Here is a 19,431-nt window from a genome sequence, read left to right on the forward strand (position 1 = left end):
TGATTTCTTTTCCTGGATTCGGGTTAGAGAGAGAGAGAGAGAGAGAGAGAGAGAGAGAGAGAGAGAGAGAGAGAGAGAGAGAGAGATCTTCATCATACCTGTACTACAAAAAAAAATAAAGATGTAAAAAAAACTCACCTCAGCGGGATTTTTTTCTTGTTTGATGTAGCAATTTTACATAAAACCCTGAAATTGTTCTTCACGCTTAATATGTGATCTTATCCCTCCTCCTAGTCACAGGCCTGGCATTTGACATTATTAGGGACCTGCCACTCTTTGCCATAAACAGATAAAATGTACCGGGAACTTTCCCCCCACACACTCATCATTCTCTCATTTTATGTAACTTGACAAAACCTATGACCCTTCAGGCTTTTACGCCCTTAATGTACGAGTCATAAAGGCAAGTATGAACTTTTCATACTTCTCCGATGGGCGCTGTAAACGCTTCTGCGCTTCACCTTGCACAGGATGTAAGGGGGTGCCCAATAAACTAGCCCGGCAAATCTGAAAAATCTGAATATGTGATATGGGAGAACCTTTATGGCCAGTACTTGTCACTTCCCTTAGGTGACATAATACCTTAATGTATAAACTTAACCATTTGTGTATATTTCAGACAAACAAATTTTATATATTTTAGCATAATTCTGATAAAACGAAAGCTTTTTTGGGGGGTAAATACTGTACAACTGAAAACACACACACACAGTACTAATTATTCTTGTGTATGTTGTTTATTCCATATTACACATAATAATAATAATAATAATAATAATAATAATAATAATAATAATAATACAAATAATAATAATAATAATAATAATAATAACTAGACATTTCAGGAATACAATATTAGCATTTTTGTGTATGGGGAGGGTAGGTGTGAGAAGTAGAGGCGAGATAGGTATGAGAAATGGGAGGGAGAGGAGGGTTCGAGGTGGGTCGAATGGGTGGGGGGCGATCGTGGGAGATGGACTTGAGGCAGGAGGCAGGCAGTGGGCGGTAGCAGCCAGAGCCCACCAAGGTTAACCCACCACCGGAGGGACAACAACCTTATAGGAAATATTCTTACACCTTCACCCACTCACCAACCCACCCACCCAATCATCACGATATACTTGTCTGGCTGGATTATTTATGACACCTCTGGTGGTGGTGACGCCTCGCTCTGATGCCTCCCTCCCCTCCTCCCTTTGGCTCCCCAGTGAGTAATGTGGCGAAACGCGTTCACAATAATAATAATAATAATAATAATAATAATAATAATAATAATAATAACGGAAATAACAATTGCAGACCAGCAATAACGAAACAGCACCAACAAAAATTAAAATAATAATAATAATAATGAAATAATAATACTTTTATGTCGACATTGAATGAAATCTTGTGATAAATGTCGAGGTTAAACATTACTGTTATTTGCTTCATTTATTGTTTTCGGCCTACAAACAAACGAACGGATAGGGTACGGCTGGATACAAAGACGGAAAACATATGTACATAAGTTCCCCATTATGTACATGATGGATACGTATCATTATTCTTTCACCAACACACATACCTACACCTACAAGGTTTTATTTAAATATTTCCAATGCTGTTTTTTTAAGCTCCAAAAATGAAACTCACATGAAAAGACGGGCAAACGGAAACCATTCCTTTATATCACCAACTCCGATGATAAGAAACACCATTCCAACTAGTACTGCTTTATTACTATAATAACCTTACGCTTATAACCCGTGAGCCTTGGACGTTGTCGTGTGCCTGGCAGGACGGACCACGACTGTCTGTTGTCCAAACGAACTAACAATAGCCTATTATCATCGCAAGCTGAAGCAGGGATTAGCCTGTGGACCTACGAGGGTTCACTAACGATTATGCGAACAAAATGTCAAATGTCAAGGTAACTGGGGAACGTAAATGTCGCAGTACACTACAGTCTTGCTAGCTGGTATAGGCAACGAGGCACCTGCAGCCGTGCTTACCAGGGAGCTCCGGCGACCCTTTCCCCTCTCCCAACCATTCTCATTGTTGGGTCGTATTGGAAAAGCCAGGTGCTGCTGTAATGGTTTGGGGATAAATGCCGTCAAGATCCGAAGGGTTGCGGGGACTGGTATAAACAAAGGTACTTCATGTTACTAACACCAATGTTATCTATGATTCACGTGGGCGCTTCGACCCGGCCTCGTCGTCCGTCTGGCAGGTGGGTGGAGTGCTTTGGCCGCCAAGAATCGGCTAGTCAACTTTCGCTCGTCCTAACATCAACGAAATAAAATGAAAAGAGAGAATTGGTGAAAATATAAATAATCGATAGCCAGAATTGGAAGATTTTCTAAATATTATAACGTATAATTCAGCTATGCCCGAATAATCTTCTTTCAAGTTGCTGTGGCTGACCGGACACACACACACACAATTACTGTCACCGTATATCAACATAATGACTCATAATAATTAATAATATCGATACAATTAATAATTATGATAATCAAATTACAATTATTGTTTTCATTACTATCGTCATACTTAGCAACAGTTTTCTCATTATCTATGTAATTAATTTAATTACCATCATTATTATTACACTATAAACTAATCGCACAATATATAACGTAATACATCATACATATTACACAACACCATACATCACACACCATACACTTACATACACCACCCACACAACATACTCCCCCACATACCACACAACATACTCCAGTACACCCCGCATACCACACAACATACACCCCGCATACCACACAACATACACCCCGCATACCACACAACATACACCCCACATACCACACAACATGCACCCCCACATATCACAACATACATCCCACATACCACACAACACAGACACCACATAACATACACCCCACATACCACACAACATGCACTCCCACATATCACAACATACACCCCACATACCACACAATACAGTGGAAGTAAGCATACGCATTGTTTATACTATGCAGATAACGTAAAGAATATCTATCCCATCTTTATTTCACCTGAAGATTAACCACCCTCAACAGGTAAGGTATAATACAGCAAATGTAGATCCGAAGAACATGTATTTCCCATTACTACATGATCTGGCAACACTTGTTTATTAACCGGGTTTCCGCGGCTCATTTGGCACCACTGTATAATAACTTATCTCTTGCGGCAACACTGTATATTATTATCTCAGTTAGGACTCGTTCACAAACACTGGGTTTCCGCAGCTGATCTGGCAACACTGTATGATGTGGTTATCTCTGGCACCACTGTATGATGTGGTTATCTCTGGCACCACTGTATGATGTGGTTATCTCTGGCTGTATGTGGTTATCTCTGGCACCACTGTATGATGTGGTTATCTCTGGCACCACTGTATGATGTGGTTATCTCTCTCTGGCTGTATGATGTGGTTAACACTCTTATTAACACTGTATGATGTGGTTATCTCTGGCGGCACATCTGGCAACACTGTATGATGTGGTTATCTCTGGCAACACTGTATGATGTGGTTAACACTGTATGATGTGGTTATCTCTGGCACACATCTCTGGCAACACTGTATGATGTGGTTATCTCTGGCAACACTGTATGATGTGGTTATCTCTGGCAACACTGTATGATGTGGTTATCTCTGGCACCACTGTATGATGTGGTTATCTCTGGCAACACTGTATGATGTGGTTATCTCTGGCAACACTGTATGATGTGGTTATCTCTGGCAACACTGTATGATGTGGTTATCTCTGGCAACACACTGGTACTCTCTCTGGCAACACTGTATGATGTGGTTATCTCTGGCAACACTGTATGATGTGGTTATCTCTGGCAACACTGTATGATGTGGTTATCTCTGGCACCACTGTATGATGTGGTTATCTCTGGCAACACTGTATGATGTGGTTATCTCTGGCAACACTGTATGATGTGGTTATCTCTGGCAACACTGTATGATGTGGTTATCTCTGGCAACACTGTATGATGTGGTTATCTCTGGCAACACTGTATATTCTTATGTTATTCACACAACCACTGGGTATCATCATCCACAGCTATTCTGGCAACAGTGTATCGTAATAGGGTTTGGAGACTAACCCTAAATATTGTTATATCGAGGAGCAACGACCCACCACCGTTCAATTATAACTGATGATGCCTGTCAGGTGTTGTGAGCTTATGATACAACACTATATACTGTGTGGTGACCTTATAACACTACAAACTGTAAGGTTGGGACATAACAAAAACACTGCATTTTGTGAGTTCACGATACAAAAAGTTAGGTTGTTAATTTACGAGACAACAAATTTCAGTGTTTTAAGTTTACGACACAACACACCCTAAAATCCTAAATGGTTAATTACGTGACTCTTGTTGTAATTAAGGTTAAAAAAAAATACAGGGGAATATCAGTTGACAAAATTTCCCGCCAATTTGAACTCAGGCGCATCAGCTGTTCAGATGTAAACATACCCCAGTTGTGTCTGTCGGAGATTTATAGTTTTGTGTCTTATCGCCAGTCTAAACTCTTGGCCTACAGTCTTGGACAATCCTAGTAGCCTGGAGTGTTGGAGTGGGAAGTTTGTTTTCCTGAAGTACGTGTCTTGGTGCATAAATACAAGAGAAGTATTACAGAATGGTTACATCACTGCACAGCGCCTGAGCAGCACATGAAAAAATATTTATATATAGACGCATTTGTGGAGTTTCTTTCATTAATTAACCAGCTTACCTGTAGACCGCTGGCGTGTGCATACGTGAAACAATGTCCGTATTTGTGTTTATATTCAGAGACGACAACCTGTCAGATACCCTTATAACCGCACCTGCAGTCTGAGCCCTGTCACCAACACACACACGCACACCACACCTGTGTCTGTTGAGGTCCCCCACACACCACCACTTCCATACGCGCACTCCTCACTCATATACACACACAGTAACACACTCACCAAGTAACATTTAACACACTTGCTGACTTTCCACCTCGACGATACAGACAGCTTTCACTCTGCCGCTCTTAGTCTATACTTAAATGTGTGTGTGTGTGTGTGTGTGTTAGTATTACAGGCATATGCACGTATCTTATTCCCACAACCCCCACACACCCTTACTCCCACAACCCCCACACACCCTTACTTCCACAACCCCCACACACCCTTACTCCCACAACCCCCACACACCCTTACTCCCACAACCCCCACACACCCTTACTTCCACAACCCCCACACACCCTTACTCCCACAACCCCCACACACCCTTATTCCCACAACCCCCACACACCCTTACTCCCACAACACTCCTGCCACCGTATTTCTCTTCGTCACACTGCACCCACCACCACCTCCTTAATGTCACAAGACCTTGACATTCGTGTGCAGCCGTGGGCCTCATCAACCCCCTCCCCCCCCCCACCCAAGAGTGTTCCGTGGGTGGGTGGGTGGGTGCCTGTCTCTCCACATCACAGTGCCCTAAAGTTCACTGTACGAGTCTTAACGCCTGGCGGTATCCTATCCTTTCGTGGCTAGTGTCTCTCTATCCCTCCACAGTGCTTCAAGTTCATTGTACGACGTGTTGAAATCATCGCTAAAACACTCTTAAGTAAATTCCACGTTAATTTATCACACACACACACACACTAAAAATCCTCAGAAAACAAACAATTACATCATACATCTGTTTCTTTACGTCAGACAACTGCTGTATTCATCATAAAATTACTCAAGACACTGCTCATTCACACAAGCAATTCAAGCACACAACTAAATACAACATTACGTCACATCTATCCTTACCTAACCTAAAACTACTACACTTTATCATATCACCAATAGTCATAAGTCATCATACAATTTATATTCTAGATCACAGCTTATTCCATACAAGTGTCATGCTGTGTTAGGGAAGAGATATAATTAACTAAAAACATCAACTAATCCATACTCCCTCATGCATGCACACTATTTACCGCAGAGATAAACACACAGACAATATAAACCTCCTCTGACCAACTATGGATATAAATCAAAGTTGAATTCATGTGTAAAATAAGTCACAATGATAAAATATTTCCTTTGTTTTTCATAATTTTCAATCCTACTGAAAGGGTAAGATGTGGAATAAGTGTGTGTCTGTGTGTCTGTGTAGTTGGTGATAATTCCCTTGTAAACTCAGTGAAATAATATGCTTCTTTCATGTACAATCTAGGATAAATAAGTACTGTCGCCTCTGCTTAACGAACCCCGCCGTGATTCAGACTCGTGAACCCTAAGCCAATGAATGCTTCGGATTCGCTTTTGTTCCCGACTCTATAACCAACTGTTTATAATAATCTTTAACCAATACGCTATATTTATTATTAGTTAAAAAAAAAATCAAATACTCCTGAACACAACGAATCATCATTAACATAAAAAATAACACCCGGAAGAACGAAAAAAAAACCCAAAGAACAAAACATAACGAAAAAAAATCAAGCAATTAAATAAGGAGTAATTTCAATATGGTGGTCTACAGGACAAACCCCCAGAGCGGTAAACTTGAGAATTGGCGCAACAGGATGACGGTATGTAATCTCCCTCTCCCTCCCAAGCTGCAGTAGTTCAGTGGACAACAAAGGAACCATAACTCTTGCCAAAAGTAGTCGGAGCGGAACCAGTCAGCATCTTGGCGTAGGGGCTAAAATTATCCCGTTCATGTACACCATTCGTAAAAATAAATTAAATAATAATTAAATCACACGAAGAATCTCCACCCCCACGCTTATTTCACCTGAAGATTAACCACTCTAACCTAACATAACACAAACCTAACCTAATCCTAGACACCTATAGATGGCAGTACAGACAGTCAGTAGTCTCCTCTCACCCTAGTCATGGGGGAAGAGGAGGAAAGGCAGATATTATCAGATATAGTACCGGTATGTTTACTTAGACATTCCATCACAGTACAGGGACTTTCAGTAAAATAACATATGAATCGCACAAGTAATAATAATAATAATAACACGAATAATAATAACACGATGATAATAATAATAATAATAAAGAACGTAGCAGGTAGGTATATATGTGTGTGTGTGTGTGTGTATAATGTGATACCAACATGGGGGACACGTTCAAGGGCAATGGGCGTGTCCCCGACCTGCCGCCGTGTTCGTAAAGGGTGTTCACCGTGTCTCCTCGCCCTGTAACACTGTGCTGCCACCGCCGGTCTCTTCGCCTCAACCTTCCTTCAAACTCCCGTAAACAAAATTATCTCTTTATTATTCCCGAGTTTTGGCGCAGGAACTGATTTTAACGTCTAATGTCAAGTAAATATGTCTGAAGAATTGATTTTAAGGTCCAATGTCAAGTAAATATGTCTGAAGAATTGATTTTAACGTCTAATGTCAAGTAAATATGTCTAAAGAATTGATTTTAACGTCCAATGTCAAGTAAATATGTCTGAAGAATTGATTTTAACGTCTAATGTCAAGTAAATATGTCTAAAGAATTGATTTTAAGGTCCAATGTCAAGTAAATATGTCTGAAGAATTGATTTTAACGTCTAATGTCAAGTAAATATGTCTAAAGAATTTATTTTAACGTCTAATGTCAAGTAAATATGTCTAAAGAATTGATTTTAACGTCTAATGTCAAGTAAATATGTCTGAAGAACTGATTTTGTCCAATGGCTATCTGAACATTGTGTAAAGAACTGCCCTAACCCTCCCGCCCAAGCCTGACCACATCTTGCTATAGAACCTAACCTAACTTAACCTGGACTAACCGTAAAAGCCTCTAGCCTATGGTCAAAATAAACCTCACCTTAGATTTCTATTCCATCCAAAAATATAGATATGATGATGATGATTGATGGTGAAGATGATGAGGATGATGATGATGATGATGATGATGATGATGATGATGATGATGATGATGATGATGATAATAATAATAATCATCATCATAGCTTCTCAGGGAAACTTAAACTACAATAGCTATCATATAAAAACACCTAACCTAACCTAACCTAACCTGAAGTAACTAATCCTCCAACAATGTCTGATCAAATTTTAAAGAGGATAAGAAACTCCACCGTGTTCAAACGCCTTAACCAAACAAGCATATATTACCCTTCAGAGTTCATCCTTACAATAATGCTTCCTAAACACATCTTAACTATATATAAATTAGTTTAAGCACATCTATCCTAACCTAAATAATCCCTAATCATATATTAATAAACTACACGAAAGAATTAAGCAATGAGTTAACTGAGACTCACCCGACCTAAAGAATTATTACCCTGGCCTTGAATTCCCAACGTGACCTTTTACTAGCTGAAGCCAACCTCACGTGAGCTACCGGGAGGACCTATACTGGTGGCTCAAGGTTTTACCACACATCCTATCCTAACCTATCCTAACGTGAACTAGCGGCAGGACCTATACTGGTGGCTCAAGGTTTTACCACACATCCTAACCTAGCCTAACGTGAACTAGCGGCAGGACCTATACTGGTGGTTCAAGGTTTTACCACACATCCTATCCTAACCTAACCTAACCTATCCTAACGTGAACTCCTAGGTGGCTCAGGATCCCTACCTATGCTGGTGGCTCAGGTTTTACCACACATCCTATCCTAGAACTAACCTGACATCCTACCTAACCTATACTGGCAGGAGGCTCAAGGTTTTACCACACATCCTAACCTAACCTAACGTGAACTAGCGGCAGGACCTATACTGGTGGCTCAAGGTTTTACCACACATCCTAACCTATCCTAACGTGAACTAGCGGCAGGACCTATACTGGTGGCTCAAGGCTTTACCACACATCCTATCCTAACCTAACCTAACGTGAACTACCGGCAGGACCTATACTGGTGGTTCAAGGTTTTACCACACATCCTATCCTAACCTAACCTAACCAACCTCACGAACTAGCGGGAGGACCTACACTGGTGGTTCGAGGCTTTACCACACAACATATCCTAACCTAACCTAACCAAACACAATAAAATCCCAGCAGGGTAATAACGCTTCACTAAATTCATTATAGACCCATGAAAAGCTTATTATAAATCTTTACAGTAAATCACTTCAACGAAACCTACACGTATGACGAAAAACAAAACACTGACATTTAACCAAAACCTAAAATTGTAAGTTATTATAATATTTAGGTTAATTGGAATAAGATAATAAATTGATGAAACAGTAATCGTCTTGCCGCCTCCTCCTCCTCCTCCTCCTCCGTGCCGAGTGAAGCCGAACAATGAGATGGTCTGGGGCTGGTTTCTCACTTAATGGATATTTGTTGTACGGCAGACGTTAAAGAGCTTTGTAATGATCACTGCATCATCACTTTTACCGTGTTGCACGCTTGTGACACACTAAGATTGCAGGCTGACAGGTTTGTGTGTGTGTGGTGGGAAGTGAAAAACAACAGGCGTGAAGGACACCCTACCTACCTACCGACAAGGGAATCAACAGGCTGGTGGGTGCAGGGGTGGTGTGTGTGTGTGTGATGTAACAAGCCAGTTAGGTAGTACATTCTTACATCTTCAACAAGAATTATTCCTTCACTATAAATAAACCTCACTACCAGATTATTTCTTTTTTTCTTTCTCTATTTTAATACCATTTTTTCTTTCATTCTTTCTTTCGAGGCCATATTTTTTTCTCTTTCAATATCATATTCTCTCTCTCTTCAGTTCTTTCTTCTTTCAATATCATTTTCTTGTTCTCACTTTTTTCATGATTACTTCTCTTTCTCTCTCACCACCGTCTAGAAACTCACTTCAACCACACAGGAAAACGTTCATTATTTTCTTCTCCAGTCACATAAAACAGGTACATATACAATAACTTAGGAGGACTCAGTTACACACACACACAGTTCACGAGACAATCACTAAACGTCTATGACTTATGAGAGAGAAGATACAGTGTGCATGGATCTATTTTACAGTACATATATTGAACGTCGATTCTGCTTTATCAAAAACGCGTAAAATATTGAAGGGCACACAGTGGAAGCCAGCTGAGGCAAGTGATGTTTATGCTTCCTACACAATCGAGGTCACGAGAGAGGTGAGTGTCCCCGCGCACACACACACACACACACACTTGTTTCCCTTCCCCCAACACACCTGTGGCTCCACCTACCCTATAAACAATGGTGCCTACACGTGAAGCCTTAATCATATAACTACACAATCATGTAATCCACCGTACCGTACACACTTGTCTCGACATACATACATACATAGATAACATTATATAAGCGTCTGTTTATATATGCCCCCAACAAACCTAACCTAACCCAAATCAAGACCAACTTGACCTAATCACAGAGCCCGAAATCTTAAAACAAAAACAAGAGAAACACATTGCCTCACAACACACACACTGTCATGGTTTTGGTTTTCGTAGTGGTAGTAAGAGTGGATTATATTATATAAAGATAATAATATGTCGTATTTCTTATTTCTTACCGTAGAGTTCGACACCTTCACACTGGTACTTACAGGAGATTGTGGCGTATCTACGTAGAAGTTCACTCCACCACCCGACATTCCATGATTTATACTTGATAAATGATGATTTAATGAATTCCATTAATTTCCAACATCCATCTAAGTTATTGGTTATACTTTGTCATAACCAATCAGTCATTACCTTGAGTAATAATAAGATAGGATCACAGATACGGGCAGATAATTGCACTTACATTTATTTGTCAAGCTTCCATACAATGATTTACAATTTGCATGGATATATGAGTCACTCACGTTCACGCTGTAATAAAATTAATCTTCTAAAAGAGAATTTTCAACTTGGGGACACATGTGGTTACTCTACTATGGGTGTGACTTAACAGAGCCTTAATTCTTCAAGTGATACATTTACTGCCAGCCTGGATTGCTTTTGTTGCAACCAGGCTTCCACACAAGAACTTCTTTCCACGGGCCATAACAACAAAAAGTACTCTTGGGTTACCACACATAGTCTCGCGTCACTGACAGTCACTGTAGACGGTTGTCGCGGCAAGGAGAACTGGTAAGCGTGATTTGTTTAACCACAAAGGTGCAATAGACCAGCCTGGATTGTTTTCGTCGCAACCAGGCTTCCACACGTGATATTTCCACGGGGATAACAACCTAGGTTAACACGCTTAATCTCGCGTCGACGACGGTCCACAGGACGGAGTGGCGGTGGAGGACTCCGTGTGGTGTCCTGCTCCCTTCAGGAGGGAGAGGATGGGGACGTCTTGACTAACCCATGGCCAAGGGGATACTACTTAAAATGAGGTTTTTGGGTGTGAAGCGATGAACAGTACAACACTGTCTCACTGGCCTCCCCTTAAAGGCTGGCTAACATACCACTAATGGGAAATATATGTCCCAGTTATGCCTCACTGGGTGCCTTATCTTTAGTAAAACAAACTTTGGAGTTGGTTGCGTGGGTAAGCCTAACGCAACCCATGACACTACACACACACACACACACACACACACACACACACACACACACACACACACACACACACACACACACACCATCACATCACCTGTAACTCACGTTCGCTCTCCCTAACGCCCCTACACCTCCAAACCACGCCCTACACACCCCCAACCCCACGCCCCTACACCTCCAACCCCACGCCCTCCCACCCCCAACCCACGCCCCTACACCCCCAACCCCACGCCCCCACCTCCAAACCACGCCCCTCACCCCAACCCACCCCTACACCTCCAAACCACGCCCCTACACCCCACCCACGCCCCAACCTATCCCTCCTTACCTGTGTGTGTGTGTGTGTGTCCTCGTCCAATCAGCGTACCGTCCACATAATCTGAAGGTTGGCGACCACAGTCCTCCCTGCTCTAAACTATCATCAATATTGTCAACAGATACAGTCATTGTATCGTAGCCAATCATAATGAAGGCTCCTCTTGACGTCACTGATGTAAACAAATGACGTCACACCCGCCATTCCTACACATAAACACATTGTGGTGGTCGGATACGGTACCAGTGACGTAACCTCATGTACAACAATGGTTAAGGCGATACTTGAAGAACCCCCACACACACACACACACACTGAGATTAATAATAATTCTCCTGTTGAAAAAAAGCGAAAACTAACCATCCATTTATTATCATCCTCCACAGTAAATGATAATAAGATTGTCTCCGTCTGTCTGTGTGAGGACCCACTTGGGCTAGGATACCCCACATACAGCCAAGGTCCAATATAAAGAAGACTGACCCACATACATCCACCAAGACCCACACAAAAACAATGATCTCCGCTTAGAGGACGGAAAGGAGACCACATTTGCTTACACTCCAGGATTTTACTTAAGCACAAGGCGAAACGAGACGACCTTCACTCAACTGTACTATAATATAACGTAATGAGGCAGGATAAAAGTGTGTGTGTGTGTGTGTGTGTGTGTGTGTGGGTGCGGGAATCAATGACGACACCGAGACGTCTGGAAGCGAATCACTGCACTGAACTGTATATAAATTATGTAACTTTTAGTTGTATCAGCTGCTCTTATTATTACCAATACTACTACTAATAATAATAATAACAACACTTATAATAATAATACATAATAATGATAATAATAACATAATTACACACTACAGTAGACTTATTAGTTTGATAGTTCCTGTTTACACCTACATTTCTAACCTCTCAGTGAGTTTAATGTGTGATGGTGTTGGGTAATTTATTATTTTTCACTAATAACCATTATTAATTTAGAATTCTTCCCTTAATCTAAATTTCCCTCATTGCTACGTGTCCACTATTGATCGGTAATAATGATAATAATAATAATAAAACTACTACTACTACTACTACTACTACTACCACTACTACCACTACTACTACTACTACTACTAATAATAATAATAATAATATATGCAGTAAAAAAAATACACCCGTAGCCCCTCAAAGAAAACGGGATTTTATTAACATTCAAGGGTAAAACTCGCGTCTTATTGACCAACGTCTCTTTACCGAGGAGAAAACGGAGCCCGGATAATACAACTCCTTATATTATTTACTACTTAGCGAAAACAACTAAACAGCGATCAAAACAAGAGAAACAAATGACCGGCTGACTGAGTGGTTGAGTTAGTATGAAAACAAAATACTGATGATTACTTATTTTAAGGAGTACTGGAAACAACCCGAGTGAACTGTGGCACATACATACATACATACATACATACATACATACATACACACATACACACATACATACATACATACATACATACATACATACATACAATGAATGTTAGATCACATACTCCACCGTCTATATGTACGTGTGTGTACGTGTGTGTGTGTGTGTGTGTGTGACTGAACATAATTATTAACCGTGTGAGGTGGAATATCTTGCTTCTGTTTGACACTGCTAAGGAGGGGAGCTGGGAGAGGAGGAGAGAGGGTAGGAAGAGGATAGGGAGGATAGGGGGGAGGGGAAGATAGGGTACGGGAGAGAGGAGGAAAGGGAGGGTAGGAGAGAAGGGAAAGGGGAAGGGAGGAGTAGGAGGGGAGAGAAGGAGTAGGGAAGGGAGGGGTATGAGAGGGGGAGCAACAGTACTTACCCCATAACTCCCCATCTGACCTTAATCTGCCAAGTTGTGGTCACTGTGAGTCGACACACACACACACACACACACACACACACACACACACACACACACACACACGGACGGACGGTGTACTGTACGGTAGTTCCCCGACTCGAGGAACACACAATCAACAGAGCCATTATTAGTTGTTGTGTTTGATGTTAATGACGATGATTTATAAGGACTGATATTGGTTGGCTAGCCTTGAATGAGACAGACAGAGCGAGGCAAAGTGAGACACAGATGAGAGATAGACAGACAGAGAAACACACAGACAGAGACAGACAGACAGAGACAGAGAAATGACAGATAGACAGACAGACAGACCCAAGACAATACTGTATAAGAAAGATCCGTATATGTAACCAAGATGTTTACACAGTGTATATATATATAGGAATACGAGGTAGGTCTGCAGGTATATGTGTAGGTACGGTATATATGAAGGTAAATATAGAGGTACGTAGATACACGGACTTACAAGTAGGTATATATACGTAGGGAGGTGTAGGTATATATGTAGGTATAATCGTAGGGAGGTGTAGGTATATATATGTAGGTATAATCGTAGGGAGGTGTAGGTAGATGTGTAGGTATATATGTAGGTATGTATTGAGGCAGCGTCCTTGTTGTAGGTAGGGAATGTGTGTGTGGAGGGAGGGAGAGATCCAGAGCCGCCGCCACGGTCATTAACCCCGGCCAGGGAAGGTGGTGGTGGTGGTGGTGGTGGTAGTTGTGGTGGTGGTGGTGGTAGTAGTGGTGGTGGTGATAATAATGATTGTCGGTGGTACTGGTAGGTGTGTGTGTGTGTGTGTGTGGTAGTAGTGAAGGTAATGGTTGATTAATTTTGTACCCCCTCCCCAGTGACGTGGAGTAACACACACACACACACACAGGACCTCCACACTGTGTCCTGTAGTAGAGACGGAGGGAGACTCAGTACTGTATACCCTAGACTTGGGGGCAGGGGAGACAGAGGGAGGGAGGGGGGGGATGTGATCGTGTTTTGTTGTTGCTTACTTGTGTTGTTTTTTGACAATGTGGTGGTTTGAGCTGGACAATCACACACACACACACACACACACACACACACACACACACACACACACACACACACACACACACACACACACACACACACATACACACACACACACACACACACACACACACACAATGAACTCCCAGGTAGAGTGAGAGATGACCTTTCTTCTTACTATATTATACGCGAACATAAAACATTACACATGCGTGAGACAAACATACCAGACAGACATACAGACAGACAAAGCACAGTCATGCAACCATGTGAAAGCAACTCAGAAGACAGCCCCCCCTCCCCCGGATGTGTGGGGGGGTGTTATTATATGGGGGTGGGAGAAAGAAATGAAGGGGGGTTAAAGGAAATGCGGATACAGGGAAAGGGTAGAAGAAAGGGTTGGGGTGTGAGGGGGTAAGAAGTGTGGGTGGTGGGGAGTAAGGGAAGAGGATGTGTGTGTGAAGAGCGGGTAAGGGGGGAAAGGGAATAGGTTGGGGAGGAGGGAGAGAGAACGATGAGGGAGGAGGGGTGGTAGTAGAGGAGAGAGGGGGGGTGTAGAGGTGAGCCAGGGAGGAGGGAGTGTCTCACAGAACCACCACGTTACCTGGAGTAGGGGGTCACGTCAGGTCGTCCAGCACCACTAGCATTACAGCAGCAGATCCAGCAAGGGGGTAGAGGTGGGGGTAGATAAGGGGGGGTAGAGGGGGCAGCCAGCAGCAAGCCAGCCTGCCTGCCTATAAGCCACTCTCTCCAGTTGTACTTCCGCAAGAGTGGCCCCCGTCGACACACACACTAACACTGTTAACACTAGGGAGACACCAGGTGGAGGAGGAAGGGGTAGAGTTAACACACACTAGGTGGTAAGAGGGGTAGTAGTAGCACAAGAAGAAGGCTGTGGTTGGGTGAGTTGAGGCACCACACACACACACACACACAGGCGCGCGCCCGCCCGCCTCACTCTCTACACCTCAACTGGCGACTTCAACGCCGCCCGCTGCTGCTGCTGTTGTTGAGGCTGTGACGCCGCGCTCCACATACTACTGCCACCCACCCACCCGTCCGTCCGTCCTACTCTCACACCCACCACCACCTCGCCCGCCCACTACACCCACCACCCTCTACCTCATACAATACACCAGCCGGTTACAAACAAGAGTACTGCCAACAACACCCACGTCTTAACACACCTGAGGGGACGATGACCTCTACAACACACACACACACACACACACACACACACCTACAATAACCCACTTGGGGGAACAGGTTCTTACAGTGGGCCAAGACGAGGCGGAACAAGGAAGGTATCCTGCACCACCACCACCACAGCCACCACCACCACAGCCGCCACCACCACAGCCGCCGCCGCCGCCAAAACCACGCACGCCCGCACACACCTTCATCCCCCCGCTATGGTGTAAGCCCAGCACCATACCCGTAACACCTCTCCTGCTGCTTTCACCACCACCCTTCCTTCACCCTAGTCACCATAAACCAACACACACACACACACACACACACACACACACACACACACACACACACACACGTAAATCATCAAACCAGGAGGTGAGAGGAAGTTTTTAGAAGTTACTGAAGAATGAGTCGGTATACAGGTGAGTCGTTATACAGGTGAGTCGTTATACAGGTGAATCGGTGTACAGGTGAGTCGGTACACAGGTAAGTCGGTAATACAGGTGAGTCGGTCGAGTTAATACTATTTTCCCACACCAGTATTACTTAACACCTGGTTGAAAGTCCCTCACCACGACGCCCCCGACCCTGCCTGCGCTACCCCACCCCCACCCCTGAGAGAGAGAGAGAGAGAGAGAGAGCTTCGTTCCAGACACACACACACTTCATACCTCCTCCGGGACTAACCATCCCTCAACCTAAACACTGCCACAAGAAAACAGCAACAAAAATAACGATACTGATGATAATGACGATGATAATGGTAGCCGACTATAGAGGTCAAAATGGTTGGCCCAATAAGACGGCGCTGGGGTTCATTGAACTCTGGACCTGCAGCGAGGGAGTGAGGTAGGAGGAGGATTGAGAAGTACTCCCACTACTACTACGACTACTACTACTACTACTACTACGACTACTACTGCTACTAATAATAATCTCTAATCCTCAATAGTGATTTTCTTAACATCAACAAAACAGAGAGAGAGAGAGAGAGAGGGGAAAGGTGAGGGTCTTGCTTTGGACGGAGAGATCTGGAAAAATGTCGCAATAGTTGGTGAGGGGGAGAGGAGGAGGAGGGAGACGGTGTGTGTGTGTTCTCCGGCTTCATCCCTTTTTTCTTCCATCTCTTTATTCGTCTCCTCCCCGTCTCTCCATTTTCTTATCGTCTTGTTCATTATCCACACCATCTCCTCTTTTTCTTAACCATTATCATCACTCCAAGGAAAGACTAAAACACCACTAACCTACCTGCGCTTAGGTTAGTTTATGTAAGAGTGTATGTGTGTGTGTGTGTGTGTTTAATTCTTAAGTCAAGTGCGTTCATGAGTGACAGTAATGCACCTTGAGGGAAAAAAACAACAACATACACACGGAGACAAAGAGCACCAGACACCGTGACTAACACACTCGTCAGGCCAAGCGGCACACATCACTCATGACTCTACAACCGTCCTGGGGGGAAAAAGTGGAATAGTTTTTTTTTTAACCCACTTGTGAATGCCAGCCGCGGAAACCGATAGTTCTCATTAAATTCGTGAATGAATGACCACAAATTTACTTAGATACGAAATCAAGGCGAGAGAATTAAATATCCACAATTTTCAATCACTCGTGAATAGCGAGTACGAAAGAGTGTTGTGTTTTTACCGTCTTGTGAACGCTGGGCGCCAACCAACCACAACACCTAAACAAACGCTTGTTGCCAACCTCTCCATCCACAACTAAATCTGTTCCTGTTTACGAAAGAGGATATTCGTATCACCTGAAGCTCAGCCCCTAACCTAACCACACTAACGTTTACCTAACATAAAGTAACAACACAAACTAACATAACCTACCCTAATCTAACCCCCCACAGGTAGTAAGGAGTGATTAATCATCAGGTAAATTAAGCTAGGGGAGGAGGCTAATCCATTAACAAAGACAATAATCAACCCTCGACATAGACCAGGGTGTTACGTAGACCTCAAGACAGGTTCAAGGAGTCGAGATTTTACAAGCCGGTGATGGTATGGTTACCCTACGAGCTCACACAAGTACTGGCTCACATATAAGAACAGAAAAATGGAGGAAACTGCAGCGGGCCACACTGGGCAGTCCCATTTACACCCAACCCCTATCCATCCAACCTATGTTTGAAGCTATCTAGCGTATTCGAGTTATGATGATGTTTGGTAACTTGTTCCACTCATCCACTACTCTATTTACAAACCAGTGTTTACCTATTTCACGCCTAAATCTAAATTTGTCTAATTTAAAACCATTGTTAAGAGTTCGCTCCTGGTTGGATAGTTTGAGTACCTTTGTAATGTCCCCTTTGTTTAGCCCTGACTTCCATTTATACACCTCTATCATATCGTTCCTCACTCTACGTCTCTCAAGGGAGTGCAAACTAAGATGCTTTAACCTGTCTCTGTACTCAAGGTTCCTAATGCCCGGGATTAGTCTTGTCATTCTCCTCTGGATTCTTTCCAAGGATTCTATATCCATTCTGTAATACGGTGACCAGACTTGAACTGTGCAATCCAAGTGAGGTCTCACAAGCGCAAGATATAGTTTTAGGATGACCTCGCTAGACTTGCAACTAACACTCTTTTGTAACAATGTCATGAGTTTCCCGCCACCTGAGAGTTCCCGCCAATTTCAAGCCAATAGTACGAAGGCCTTAGGCCTGTCTGCGACCAATGAGAAAGCCTATGAGGCGTGACATCATGAAAGTTGTGGCGTCCCTAGTGGGCTGACGCAATTTGAAAAGCGGAGTCTGTGTTTGGTCAGAGTTAAGTGTGGCTGTGTCCTGGGTGTCACCTCATATGGCGGCTATAATGTGAGTACCTATTACGTTTCATCCGTTTCCCGAAATGTACTGTGATTCATATGACCCCTTGATAGTTGGCTCGGAAGATAGGTTATTGTTTCGAAAGTGTAACTGTTTAATTTGAGTAACGTCGTTAATAAATGAAAGAACCATTATGATTAGTTCTAAATTCCCTTACATGTCTTTGATGTTATGCAGTAATACAGTGAGTCCTAAATAATAAGTATTTCATATTTTCTCCTCTGAAGTCTTGTATCTAGTTCCCCTGACCAGTGAAAGTAAGAATATCTGGTTTCTCTGTTTACATCTCCTAGACTAAGTAATTTACATTATTTGTCCACATTAAATTTCATCTGCCATTTTTCAGACCACACAAGTACTGGCTCACACCGGATGTTTATGACACATTATCGACACACCATCTCTCCGACTCGAGCCTAGATTAGGTTAAGGCTTGGTTAAATTAGGTTGGGTTAGATTAGGTTAAGTCGGGCTCAATTAGGTTTGGTTAAGTTAAATTAGACAAGAATGGGTTAAAATTGGTCATGTTCTTCACTTAGTACTCGCGAATAAATCTAAATTAACTCAACCTTACCTACCCTAACCCTACCTAACCTAACCTAAATTAAACTAACCTAACCCACATCACGGTAAATGAACCCACAGAGCGAACCCAATGCAAATGAACTAACAAAGCGAACCCAATGCAAATGAACCCACAGAGCGA

The 19,431-nt window shown here is 42.8% G+C and overlaps 1 protein-coding gene across 3 annotated transcripts in view; it reads right to left on the minus strand.

Moving 5' to 3' along the window:
- The window catches only part of LOC121868472 (uncharacterized protein DDB_G0284459-like), a 96,169-nt gene that overhangs the window by 43,286 nt on the left and 33,452 nt on the right, over nt 1-19,431 (minus strand). Inside the window, exon 1 of one of the 3 annotated variants that reach the window (XM_042369133.1) lies at nt 15,300-15,674. The exons of the other annotated variants lie outside the window; for them this stretch is intronic. The gene's annotated coding sequence lies outside the window, so the exon portion shown is untranslated. Of the gene's footprint in view, nt 1-15,299; nt 15,675-19,431 lie in introns of those variants that run through there. 3 annotated transcript variants of the gene reach the window in all.

This window comes from Homarus americanus, unplaced genomic scaffold (genome assembly GCF_018991925.1).
Source record: "Homarus americanus isolate GMGI-L3 unplaced genomic scaffold, GMGI_Hamer_2.0 scaffold7585, whole genome shotgun sequence".
NCBI classification, from domain to species: domain Eukaryota; kingdom Metazoa; phylum Arthropoda; class Malacostraca; order Decapoda; family Nephropidae; genus Homarus; species Homarus americanus.